The sequence below is a fragment of the Hemiscyllium ocellatum genome, chromosome 22 (assembly GCF_020745735.1).
Source record: "Hemiscyllium ocellatum isolate sHemOce1 chromosome 22, sHemOce1.pat.X.cur, whole genome shotgun sequence".
Taxonomy (NCBI): Eukaryota; Metazoa; Chordata; class Chondrichthyes; order Orectolobiformes; family Hemiscylliidae; genus Hemiscyllium; species Hemiscyllium ocellatum.
In genome coordinates, this window is record NC_083422.1 from 43,759,811 (window position 1) to 43,772,069 (window position 12,259).

Genomic DNA, 12,259 nt, shown 5'->3' on the forward strand with positions numbered 1-12,259 from the left:
TCTCGACGAAGTCTTCAAATCGGTATCTGAAATTCAGCATTATGCTACTGCTACCAAGGGGAAAAAAAGAGATTTAATAACAAAGATGCAGGTTTGTAATCAATGTGTATTACAATATTTGATTAAGCGAATCAATCAGTCCTCAGAGGCTTAATGAACCATTTAAACTTGCACCTAGCACCGTTTATCAAAGGTTTCCTAAGCAGCCAATTCCAAGCTGGATGTACAAACACACACAATACCTTCCTCTCTTCTCGGGAGGCCAATCAACATGACTAACTGCTCACTACTGATAAGATCCTTAAAAAGGTCGAAAATTAAAAGTTAATTTTTATCGGTATCCCGGTAATTTATGAACACGTCAACCGATAGCCAAATTCGAGTCTTTAGTTTTGATTTAATACGCATTTGACAACTTCGGAGCGGCAACTGATGATCGAATGGAAACTTCCTTTAGCTACCTTTAGGAACGAATGCTATGTTAGAATTGCGCTGCCTTTGGCACATCTCACTTGTTTAGTCTCTTAAAACCACTTGTGGTTTACAACTTGTGAGTACCATGAGTTTTTACATTGATAGCTTAGAGCAGTTTTATGACTAGCGATGCATCGGGCTGATAAGAATTTCTTCCGCATTGCAAAATAATGAAGTATTAAATAATACTGCGGTTGCAGAACAGATTTATATTCGTCTACACGACGTCTACATGCAGTTGGATAAAGTTCATTTTGGATATTAAGCAGCAGCTTAAGTCTGGTACAATCTGATAGATTTCAAGGAGTATCTACATCAATTATCCGAATATCTCCGTAGGTGGCTTGATATTTTATTTGATAATACAAAGTAAAATGACCTTAAAGTGTTTCACGATATAAAGGCACTATATAAATGCAAGTTTTTGCAGTAAAGTGTGAAGCCAACGTGAGCTTTCACAGTGTGAATGTACTTAAAAATCAATGTTCAGATCAGAGTGGTGCTGGAAAAGCACAGCAGGTCAGGCCGCATCCGAGGAGCAGGAAAATCGGCGTTTCGGGCAAAAGCCATTCATCAGGAAAGGCTGATTTTCCTGCTCCTCGGATGCTGCCTGATCTGCTGTGTTTTTCCAGCATCACTCTGATCTAAACTCTGGTTCCCAGCATCTGCAGTCCTCACTTTTAGATTAGATTACTTACAGTGTGGAAACAGGCCTTTCGGCCCAACAAGTCCACACCGACCTGCCCAAGCGCAACCCACCCATACCCCCTACATTTACCCCTTACCTAACACTACGGGCAATTTAGCCAATTCACCTGACCCACACATCTTTGGACTGTGGGAGGAAACTGGAGCACCCGGAGGGGGCCCACGCAGACACAGGGAGAACGTGCAAACTCCACACGGTCAGTCGCCTGAGGTGGGAATTGAACCCAGGCCCCTGGTGCTGTGAGGCAGCAGTGCTAACCACTGTGCCACAGTGTCACCCTCATTAGATTACTTACAGTGTGGAAACAGGCCCTACGGCCCAACAAGTCTACACCGACCCGCCGAAGCGCGGCTCACCCATACCCCTACATTTACCCCTTACCTAACACTACGGGCAATTTAGAATGGCCAATTCACCTGACCCGCACATCTTTGGACTGTGGGAGGAAACCGGAGCACCCGGAGGAAACCCACGCAGACACGGGGAGAACGTGCAAACTCCACACAGTCAGTCGCCTGAGTCAGGAATTGAACCTGGGTCTCAGGTGCTGTGAGACAGCAGTGCTAACCACTGTGCCACCCACTAAAGACTAGCGAATATATAGTAACCATAGAACCCCTATAGTATACAAGCCTATCATTCAGCCCATCGAGGACACATAACCCTCTGAAAAGCACCCCATTCGGGCCCACTCCTAACTAATGTGCATATTCTGGATTATGAAACCAGAGCATCCAGTGAGGAAACTCCACACAGGCAGTCGCCTGAGGGTGGAATTGAACCGGGGACCGTGGTGCTGAGACAGCAGTGCTAACTACTGAGCTAACATGCTGCGCCACTTTTGCCTACTTAAAAATCAATGTAGCTATTTCCAGCAAACAGCAAATTTAATGGAATGAGCTTTGAAAGGAGAATACCCAACTTGCAAGTTCTGAAGTACAAGATTGGCAAAATGTATGTTGAAGTAGACAACTGAGCCACAGATGGTGTGGTATCAGAAGGTATGAACTTTATAGTATCAACAAAGGTCTGTAAGTACAATATATGATCAATTGTCCTGTATGTATGACAATACATTATGACTGTATGAGGTGGACCAATTGCATAGACAATTATTTTGTGGATAGAGTCATAGAGCACGAAAACAGTCCTTCGATCAAACTTGTCCGTTCCAACCAGATATCCAAAATTAATCGAGTCCCATTTGCCAGCATTTGGCCCATATCCCTCTAACCCTTCCTATTCATATACCCAGCCAAATGCCTTTTAACTGTAATTATAGCAACCTCCACCACTTCCTTATTGCAACAGAATACCACCACCAACCACATCTTCCTCTCATTCCCTGGCTGCATTTCACAGGGTCACTCCCTCAGAGACACCCTAGTCCATTCCACAGCCACCAACATCACCTTCCCACGTAAACCAGAAGGTGTAACAGCTGCCCCTTCACCTTCTCCCTGCTTACCATCCAAGGACCTAAACAGTCTTTCCTGGCAAAGCAGCATTTCACCTGTACCTTCTCCAATCTTGTGTATTGTATTTGCTGCACCCCAAATGGTCTACTCTACATCGGAGAAACCAAACTCCGATTTGGTGGCTACTTTGAGAAACACCTCCAGTCCGAGTGCAGGCATTCCACACTGTAGGAATTCTATGATTTACAACCTTCTGGACTTAATATTGAATTCAACACCTTTAAATAGTGAACTCACTCCCAATCCTTTTCTTTCTTCTAGGTTTACTTATTACATTCTCTGTTAATACGTCCTTGCTCCCCTCTCCCATCCCAGTGGAACTGTCTGTTCTTTCAAGACTGGCAGTTAGACATACCATTTTTCTGCCATTTCCACATGCCCATCACTTAATCAAAATATCAACATCCTTTCTACCTCAGCACTCCACACACCAACATCCCCCCCCCCCACACCCCAAACCATTGCATAAATGCTGCTCCCTCCCCATCTCATGTCAGCTCTGATGAAATTATCTAGACTCGAAATGCTAGCTTGCTTTCTCTCCAACACTTTGTTTTCAGTAGGTTCGAGCATCTGCAGTAATTTATTCATGCTTCCTTAGTGAAGATTATTTACTTTCCTCTACGCCATACAGCATACTTTTTTTTAAAAGTAGTAAAAGCAAAATATTGCAGATGATGAAAATCTGAAATAAAACTAGGAAGTACAAGAAAGCAGATCTGGCAGCATCTTAACAGAGAAACACAGTTAATGATGACTCTTCAGAACTCTCGAGTTCATACTCAGAATGTTCACTGTTTCTCTGTCCTCAGATAGTGCTAGACCTGCTGAGTTTCTCCAATAGTTGCTGTTTTTATAAATGTTTAATGTTCACGAAGCAGCCTAGGAGCTAGACAAAAGCAAATGGCAAACATTTTTAAAAGAGTAAAAAATGAGGTCTGCAGATGCTGGAGATCACAGCTGCAAATGTGTTGCTGGTCAAAGCACAGCAGGTTAGGCAGCATCTCAGGAATAGAGAATTCGACGTTTCGAGCATAAGCCCTTCATCAGGACTGGTTCCTTTCATTAACCAGTTCCCACTTCTAATGACAAGCTAACTTGGTATTAAAAATGAAGTTAATTTGGATTTTCAGAGTGTCTAACAAATAAATAATAAAGATACACCGCTAAACTGCCTTGCTGAGTCAGTTACTTTCTCAATGTATTCCCATGAATGAAACATAACATTCACTTAATTGCTTAGCACTAGACAAAGTATTAATAACAAATAATTTAATAGTTCTGAACAAAAGGATTTATTCACATTTATCAGGCGAAAGCTTGAAACATTGATAGCAAAAACTAAAATCAGTCTCTATTTAAAGAATTTAAATTAGAATTAAAAAATTGTCAGTGCAAGTTGACTGGAATGGTAGAAATTGGTGACCAACATTTCACCTAATTCTAACCCTACTCCAAGCTGATATACATTCCAATCAGTTATTGCTTGCTAACAAATTTGGATTTCATAATTTCACCTCTAGAAAAATGCCAAAATTGTGACATTGAAAATACCGCTATTACCACAATTTGACCAGGAAAGATGTTAAAGGGAAAATCAGTGGATCAGTTGGGAAAAGGATTTTGATAACTATTTTGTTTCTTCAAAGAAGTTGACAATGTGGCGATATCTACATAGGGTTTAGAAAAGAAATATGCCCAATGGTGGAATGAGAAATCAACAATGGGCAGTGCATTAAGGAAAAGTTCAGCATTAAAGCACGAGGAGGTTGATAATGGTCAAAGGGCTGAAAAATACCATTAAGATGAAGCAAGTCCTTGCAGGAGTATGAAAGAAAAGACAGAACCATTTAAATGTTATTAACTCTCCCTCTGCACAACTTGATCCAATGGCTTGCTTTGTCATGAACTAATTTGTATTAATCTCTATGGAATAGATTCCCAAGACGCATTTACTGGATCTGGAATTATTCACGTGAAGAACTGACATTATTGCTGTTTCGTCCCACCATCTTTCAAGCCACTTACTCCTGGAGGCAAAAATCATACCTGTGCAAAAATTGCACTAGTTCTGTACTTTTCACGTTATTTCCACTTAAACTCATCTGTACATCACAATGCAAAATCTGCTTTAAACTAGTGCAAGCAGATGGCATATACTGTAAATTTAAATGTTTAAGTGCCCAGTAATAACTTAATTGTAATTTGGTGCAATTTGAGTAATACACCTGTATTGGAGTGGTAGCTGCACATTAAAAATGCTGTTCAGTCATGTCAGATAATTAGATCAAGTTGGTATGAATACATGGATCTTATTCTTGGAACGCTTGATTCTGAAAAAACATTAGTTACACAAAGTCTGTGTTTGCAGCAAACCTGAAGTGGCCCTGTCAGTTCTCATTTGTCTTTCCAAGATCCTGATGTCCAAAATAAGATAGACATGCCTCATCATATGTGCCTGCTGTAGCTAGCTGGAACGTTCAATGCAAGAGATGTTTTGATTTATGCATTTGGCTGATAGTGACATAAAATTCTTAACAGAAAAACAAAAGCATAGCTAAAAAGAAAATTTGTCGAAAAAAACTCAGCAGGATTGGTTGCATCGATGGAGAGAAAGCAGAATTCTTCAGAACTGGAAGAAAATTCTTTACAGTACAAGACTTTTGTGTCTGAAGTGGATCACAATAGAGATACAAGGTTAACTTGCCCTATTTGAATTGAGATGTGGATGGATAGAGACACATTCTGAACTCTGTGGGTTTCTATAAAAGGTAGCAATTTCTTACAGAAATGCCTACATTTTTTTTTCACATGCTTCATCTGAAGTCTTTCCCCTATGAGATGGATACATAATGTGCTTCTTTCAACAATCTAGTGCTGGCAAGCAGGTCTCTTGTAGGAATCCTTCGTCAATGATCAGTTTATTAAGTTCCAATGCAGCTACAATCAATGTACAAAGTATCAACTGGCTGCAAGTTATCTGCCAGTCCAGATGGTTTTGACTTCCTTCTTGCCAAAGAGTCATCATCTTCATTCTTTTTGTTTGCCTGCTTGACATGATTGATTCTGCCCAGCAGCTCAGCAAGGAGTGTTCATGTTCAAGCTCTCCCTGAAGTAGATGGGACCATGCTGACTCAGCAGTTTACCAGTCAGATGCTGTCTGACGCAAGGTGGATAGTGGCTGACCAATGAGACATTGTTATATCATTGAAGACAGCCTGTCAAACGTGTTCTCAATCCCAGTTGAGTTGGGAATATCACTGTTACCATGCTATGTTAGTACTCTGCAATGAAACTGGAGTATCCTCTGCAGGACTCAAGCTGCATAAAAATATATGGAGAGCCAAGGATGCCCAAATAATCAGGGTCCCCCTTCTTGACCATCCTTCTCAAGTCCAAAGGAACACAAAGCATGACGTTTGGCATCAGGTTGGTTGCAGTAGTGGACAGGCAAAAAAGTCTAGGCATCAGTCCACCTTTGAGTTCCTAGGTTTGTCAAGGTACGTGTTAATAGGCTTCAACTCTCCTGCGGTATCCACAGATAGTGGAGTTTTTCATCCATAGTTGACAGTTTGGTTGACAAGTTCCATGTTGTATCTATATGCTCAGGGCATATAACCTCTAATCTTAAAATTGAGGGTCGCAATTTGTGTATATCACAGGTGAGGAAGTTTAAATGTTTAGATTCCCTACATTGTGGAAACAGGTTCTTCAGCCTAACATGTCCACACCAACCCCCCCGAAGAGTAACCCACCCAGACCCATTTCCCTCTGGCTAATACACCTAGCACTATGGACAATTTAGCATGCTCAATTCACCTAGTCTGCACGTTTTTGGACTGAGAGAGGAAACCCACACAGACACGGGGAGAATGTGCAAACTCCACACAGACAATTGCCCAAGGCTGAAATTGAACCTGGGCCTGGCACTGTGAGGCTGCAGAGCTAACTACTGAGCCACCATAGGAAACAGCTGAACACCTGCTAGGAGAGAGAGACTGTGTACTCACTGCGGGGGTCTTAAACATTCAGTCTCTTTCAGCAAATAATGAGAAGCATACTAGCACACAAAAACAAAAGCATGTTTTCTTCATCCACACACTATGTGTGCCACATCAATATGTTTGACACACTATGTTCCGTATAGCATAAAACATCATTGAGAAAATTAGAGATTTATTTTTTGTGCCCTTCAAAAATGGAATATTTAGAGATATGATGATATGGACATTGTATGTTATGGATAAATGATTAAGGTCTGCTGTATTCATGGTTCTATACAAACTACAGTTTGATTTATTGAAAAGATAATATCAAAGTAATTGTCAAGTAGGTTTGAATATGTCCAGCAAGCCAACTTTAAAGAGTAGCACTGAATAATGCTATATTCTATTCATTTACAATACAAGTTTACACAGTTCAAGTTATTACAAAAAGCAAAAATACAAGATATTTTCATTACATATTTAAATAATGCAAGTGATAATATAACTTGTAGTCCCCAAAGTTTCATGCAGCTGATACCTGCACATCTTGTATATATTTAAATCATACAGAATTACATGAAAAATACAGAACACAGGAATAGGCCATTTGACCCAAATAGACATTGCTGCTATTTATGCTCCACAATAGCCTGTACCCATTCTTTTTCATTCAAATATCATTGTAATCCTCTATTCCCTCCTGCCCTTAAGTGCTTTCTATACTATTTCCTCAACTATTCCCTTTGGTAAATCTTACCACATTCTCAACATTCTCTGGGCAAAGAACCTACTTCCTTTTTGATTTCTCGATTTGATTTATTGATTGTCTCTAGCTTTGCGGTTTCCCACAAATGGAAACTGTCTATATCCACTCTATCAAAATCCACTGTTATGTCATCTCTTTGCCTTCTCATTTCATAGAGATGACACCTGTTCATCCCTCCCTGATAATTAATGAGGCCAGAAATGTGAAATCAAAAAGTCAACTTAATTTCCTTCTGGTTTTGTTGAATTAAACCATTTGTCAACTAGTTGGATCCTTTAAAATTAGCAAGTTGCCACATGAAAACAGTTTTGATAATTCCAACTAATAAGCACAGGATTTTCCTGATATCATTCTTGCAGATTTTGAAATTCTCTTCAGTCCAAATACTCTACATCAGGTGTCTTTTTTTGTTGCATTTTATGATCAGCAACTAGAATTGCTGAAAATGTTGTTTACATTTGGGCGGCACGGTGGCACAGTGGTTAGCACTGCTGCCTCACAGTGCCAGGGACCTGGGTTCAGTTCCCGCCTCAGGCGACTGTGTGGAGTTTGCACGTTCTCCTTGTGTCTGCGTGGGTTTCCTCCCACAGTCCAAAGATGTGTGGGTCAGGTGAATTGACCATGCTAAATTGCCCGTAGTGTTAGGTAAGGGGTATGGGTGGGTTGCGCTTCGGTGGGTTGGTGTGGACTTGTTGGGCCGAAGGGCCTGTTTCCACACTGTAAGTAATCTAATAAAAAAAAACTATACAGGGAAACTTCAATCGGGTCCGGATCTGCTAGGTTTTGATTAACACTCACTTACACTTAAATACCTTGTACACCTTTCCTGGTGATCATAATTAGCATTTGGCACTTTGCCGGTTGTATTTCAGGTTCTGTTCTCAGTCTGAGAACAAGGCTTTATGTATTGGTGCCACACTGGCTCAGCACTGCTGCTTGACAAGCGTCAGGGATGTGGGCTTGATTCCAGCCTTGGGTGGCTATGCAACCTCTACAAAGACACTCTCCACTTATCTGCATGCATTTCTTCCCAGAGTCCAAAGATGTGCAGGGGAGGTGGATTGGCCATGCTAAATTGCTCCGTAATGTTCAGGGATGTGGAGCCTGGATGATTAGCCATGGTAAATGCACAATAATGGGGATAAGGTAGAGGGCAAGGTATGGAATATTCTTTGGATGCTCGATAGGTCAAGTGACCTCCTTTCGGATTGTAGGGATTCTATTTGATATCAGGCTTGATCATGAACTGATGACATGTTTTCCAAAACAATTGTGACTCCCTCATAATAAGCTAGAAGACAAGTGTGAATATAAATTTTCAGACAATTACACTTCATATTAACTTTTAAAGAAGGACAAATTATTTTTATTCCTGACAACTCACTCTACCTTGAGCACTAGACAAAGGCAGCATCAGTTTAAGCATAAGTAAAATGCTGTAGTTATGGCAAATCTGAAATAAAAACAAAATTCAGGAAATATTCATAAGATTCAGGCAGCATCTGTGGAGAGAGAAACACAATTAACATTTCAGATGAATGACTTTTCATTTCATTTTGATATGCTGATACAATCAGTAGGTGCCCATTTTGATTACATAGCAGTGTAAAAGGAACTTAAATCAAAACACTGGCAAACTTTGTATCTCATATGTATCAGTTATACTTCATCTTAATATTAAAATATCAAATGATGAGTTTAACATGCATGAATGGACAAATCAACCAACATCAGTAGTCAAAGTTTAATCAGTTTCCAGATAAAATAGGGACGACATTCCACAATATATTTAATATGCTTTATTATATATTATACATGCAGTATATGGTTCTTAGCAACATTTCAAGCATGGCTACAAATGCAGAATGCATTTTAGAAGTTTAATACGTGTAATGAAAGATGTGCTTTGTCACAACTTAATTACAGTGCAAACATACTTATACTGAACTTACTCATTAAGTCATTAGTAGATTAATACCACAGGTACTTTCCTTTCAATCCAATGTCATTTCTAAACATGCAATCAATTTACTGAATGCTATTTAAATTCCATTCTTTCATAATAAGATACATACCCAAAGCTACATACAGCCATTTTTCTTAGCTTATTTATAATATCAGACAAATATTCATATCCATTAAATACAGAACATAAATAGATGCTGTCTGCATGCTTCATTTTTCATTTGTAAATGATCATTTTTTAATTAGCCACATACAGATGTTGAACTACACTGAATGACCAGCAACATGTTCACTTTTGAAATATCATTATTTTACATAGTATATACCACATGAAATCTTACACATTCATTTTAAAAAGTCACATCTCTTTTGCAGATCATGCCCAGGTGCACTTAAAACAAACATCAGTCCTCCATAAAGTTTTGCTTCACGTGTATGAATGAGTATTACATCAGTTTCGTAAAATATTCAAATATTACAGAAATCAGTTACTGTATTTGTTCGAAATACTTTTAGTGCAGCACCTCAGGTTATTTAAATATAACCACTCGAAGTTAGAGGGCTACAAAGATAGGGCTGGAGAGTGGGATTAACTGAGTAGCTTTCAGGAGCTGGTACAGACATGATGGGATGAATGCTTCCTTCTGTGCTGTAAAATTCCCTGACTCTATGGTTATCCATATCACTTAAGTACCATTTTGTATTGCAATACTCTTCCAGGATGATGGTGCATTCATTAGACTGATTTCTAAAAATCTAATAAATTAAAAGGAAGCAAACTACTTTCAGCTACTTATAATTATACATAATCAAAACATTTAAAAATCTCAGATGTATGAGGATGATAAATAATTCACTGAAAAACTATGCATAAGCATTGCAAATGTATCTGTGTGCCACAATATGTAACTGAGTGCACTCAACAGAAATTCCATGGAACACAACAGGTCATAAGAAAAGTAAATAATTGCAGGGATATACAAACCAAGTGAAACAAGTAGCTGTATATAATACTGGGAAAGTTCAAATTTTAATTAGTCTTTTTTAATCCACAGAAGAACCAAAGGAAAAGCACTGGCACCCACTGTTTTCATTGGTGCACTTCTCATACTGACTGCAAATAGAGTTGACATATCCTTTATGCAATGTGTACCAAAACACTCATCTTTTATCAGTTTGTCTAATTTGGCAAATATGATTGCAAGTAAATGTTGAGTTCTTAACTCAGTCAGTAACTTCAGTTCGAGTCATTAACTCAAGTAGATAAGTTATGGATTTCACTGTTCCCACTCTGCACTCTAGTTTCTATTTCAGATAAAATGTGGAAATGAGTTTAATGCTTACTTTAAAAGTCTTCCACTGCAGTTACCCAATAAAGACAAATGGTTTTAAGATGTAGAGTACCTAAGTGATAGTGTTTAGACAATGTGAAGAATATATGCAATATAGAGGATATCTTACCAAAACCTCTAAGTCACATAAAATTTCAATAAATATCCTTTACAAATGATGTGCAGATTCTGCAGTAAACTGGTTAGTAGTTTATGCAGCCGTCAGGGCTTCTTGCAATACGCTTGTGGATATTCACTGTAAAAAAATTACAAATTCATAACAATCTTGTCTCATTGATAGTACAATTATTGGTATTATCCTAGGAATAACACATTAATTATATCAACTCCCCAAAGGGTGGGATCCTTGGAGCTGAATTCAAGCATTATTCTTCTTCAAAATGCATCCTAAATCAGCATGGATAACTGTCTGAAATGCTTAATTATGGCTATGGAACAGTACTTCAAAAGTTCACTACACTTTATTTTTGCAGTCAATACAAAATAATGTCCGTGTGTGCATGTTAAGAATTTGATTGTATTTATATCTAAACAGTTTAATGTTATACAGTAAGTACCTTCAAGAGTGAAAAATAAGTAATAAATTTACAAAAACTGGCATTTTTCTGTGAAATATTAAAAGAAAACCAAAAGCACAAAATTAAATAATTTCAACCTTTTGGTGCAAATTTAATTTCAGATATGCAAAAGCAATACTGGCATACAGCATTTAAATAGACTTTTTGGGTACTTAAACCATTTAAATATTTTACATGGTACGTGTCAAGTCTTCAAGACAAGCAGCTTCACCCAGCAACTAGTTCTCCTCAGTTGAGGTCTGTTTTGTTGTATTGCAGCCAGTTAATTAACTTTGAATGGCTAAGGTAGGTTTCACCATCAACTTTGATGTCAATACAGTTTACAATAAGTGATTCTTGACAAACACAAGAAACAGCTATCTGCAGTATGCAATGGACACTACGTACTCTAAGATACTCAGAAGGCTAAGTGACAGTAGATTCCAACCACAGATTGTGTCCATTAAAATGTAGCATTACATAATGTATTTTGAATAACTGTCAAAAGGGACAATTGATTGAGTGTAAATATGTTTGGATTATGTCTCAATGAACACTGATCAACTGTCACTTAAAGGATAGTCAGTAATGTAGTTATGGTTCTATTTAAAATGCACAAGAAACCTTAGATACAGTTTGGCATAAAATGCACAACTTTTATTCTGAACAACTACCAAAAAAAAGGTCTTACAAAAATGTATATAACTTAATATAAAATTTAATAGAACTATCATTCTTCAGATCAGTTGCTTTTTAAATTGACAGAGAACTTGACATTTTTATTTTAAAACTATATGAAGAATTCGCTGCTGAAACTAGTTCTCCCAATGAAATCTCAGTACATTTCAAAAATAGAAAATATGTCAGGTCTGAGTTATACTGCACTCATCCCAATCCAGTACGAGACAGGTGTGATTTAGGCAGAGAGTAAGGTATGGTCACACATTCTCAGTTTCCAATGTTTAAGTTATG